The sequence below is a fragment of the Hordeum vulgare genome, chromosome 2H (assembly GCF_904849725.1).
Source record: "Hordeum vulgare subsp. vulgare chromosome 2H, MorexV3_pseudomolecules_assembly, whole genome shotgun sequence".
Taxonomy (NCBI): Eukaryota; Viridiplantae; Streptophyta; class Magnoliopsida; order Poales; family Poaceae; genus Hordeum; species Hordeum vulgare.
In genome coordinates this window covers 659097819-659100138 of record NC_058519.1, presented here as the reverse complement: position 1 = coordinate 659100138, position 2320 = coordinate 659097819, and positions in this window count along the sequence as shown.

Below are 2320 nucleotides of genomic sequence, written 5' to 3'. Positions count from 1 at the left end.
GATCCCGTTATCAATGACATCTAATGCCCATGATGAGGAAACCATGATCATCTATTGACTAACGAGCTAGACAACTAGAGGCTTGCTAGGGACACATTTTAATCTATTTATTCACACATGTATTACTGTTTACTGTTAATACAATTATAGCATGAACAATAGACGATTATCATGAACAAGGAAATATGATAATAACCATATTATTATTGCCTCTAGGGCATATTTCCAACAATCTCCCACTTGCACTAGAGTCAATAATCTAGTTACATTGTGATGTATCGAACACCCATAGTGTCGTGGGTATAAGCCTGACAGTAGATGTGTAGGGTATGAAAAGGATGGGCAGAGTCCTAGCTACGGCGAGGTTGTATGAGTTCAGGCCCCTCTGCGGTGGAGGTAATAGCCCTACGTCTCAGTGCTCAGGGAGCTTGTTGTCGAGTGGAATAGGGAATACAATGAGTTGCTAACCCCCTTACCAGCGGGGCAGGGTGGCTTATATAGAGTGCGCTGCCCTCCACAACGGTTCCGGTACAGGGGTGGAGTAGTGGCGATTGAATGCGTACGTTACAGGTAACGTACACCCTAAATGCTAATAAATGCACCTGGAAACGTATGACCGTTTCCCTCCAGGGGGGTTACGATGTACCTAGTGGTGTCCAGTCGGTTAGCTTGATATCCTCCGAATGCTAGTCTCCGACTGGATGATCGAGGGTACGTTACCGACTGGATGACAGGGACTCCTTAATTCAGTCGGAGCTGACTAAGGGCCTAGTCCTTTGAGAGGGGTAGTCCTTGGGTAGGACCTACAGGGCAGGCCTATGACCCTACCCTAGGACTATAACCCCATCACATAGCATTATGGTGTTGATCATGTTTTGCTCGTGGAAGAGGTTAACGGGTCTGCAATATTCAGATCCGTGTGTACTTTACAAATATCTATCGCTCCACTCTGGACATGGTCCTGGATGGAGTTGTAGCGGCGCTTGATGTGCTTCGTCTTCCGGTGAAACCTAGGCTCCTTGGCTATGGCAATGGCTCCAGTGTTATCACGGAAGAGTGTCATAGGACCCGACGCGCTTGGGACCACTCCAAGGTCGGTGATGAGCTCCTTCATCCAAATTCCTTCATGAGCCGCTTCTGAAGCAGCTATGTACTCCGCTTCACATGTAGATGCTACCACGACTTCTTGCTTGCTGCTGCACCAGCTCACTGCCCCACCATTCAACACATATATGTATCCGGTCTGTGACTTGGAGTCATCCGGATCTGTGTCGAAGCTAGCGTCGACGTAACCCTTTACGACGAGCTCTTCGTCACCTCCATAAACGAGAAACATTTCCTTAGTCCTTTTCAGGTACTTAAGGAAGTTCTTGACCGTTGTCCAGTGTTCCATACCTGGATCACTTTGGTACCTCCCTACCAAACTTATGGCAAGGTTTATATCAGGTCTGGTGCACAGCATGGCATACATTAGAGAGCCCACGGCTGAAGCGTAGGGGACATAACTCATCTTCTCTCTATCTGCTGCCGTGGTCGGCGACTGAGTCTTACTCAATCTCATACCTTGCAAAACTGGCAAGAACCCTTTCTTCGAGTTTTCCATATTGAACTTCTTCAATATCTTGTCAAGGTATGTACTTTGCGAAAGACCTATGAGGCGTCTCGATCTATCTCTATAGATCTTGATGCCTAATATGTATGCAGCTTCTCCAAGGTCCTTCATTGAAAAACTCTTGTTCAAATAGGCCTTTATGCTCTCCAACATCTCTATATTATTCCCCATCAATAATATGTCATCCACATACAGTATGAGGAAAGCTATAGAGCTCCCACTCACTTTCTTGTACAGACAGGCTTCTCCGTAAACCTGTATGAACCCAAACGCTTTAATCACCTCATTAAAGCGAATGTTCCAACTCCGAGATGCTTGCACCAGCCCATAGATGGATCGCTGGAGCTTCCACACTTTGTTAGCACCCTTAGGGTCGACAAAACCTTCTGGCTGCATCATATACAACTCTTCCTTAAGGTTCCCGTTAAGGAAGGCTGTTTTGACGTCCATTTGCCAAATTTCATAATCATAAAAGGCGGCAATTGCTAACATGATTGGACTGATTTCAGCTTGGCTACGGGAGAGAAAGTCTCTTCGTAGTCAACTCCTTGAATTTGTCGAAAACCCTTTGCGACAAGTCGAGCTTTGTAAACGGTTACATTACCGTTTGCATGAGTCTTCTTCTTGAAGATCCATTTATTTTCTATGGCTCGCCGGTCATCGGGCAAGTCCACCAAAGTCCATACTTTGTTCTCATACATGGATCCT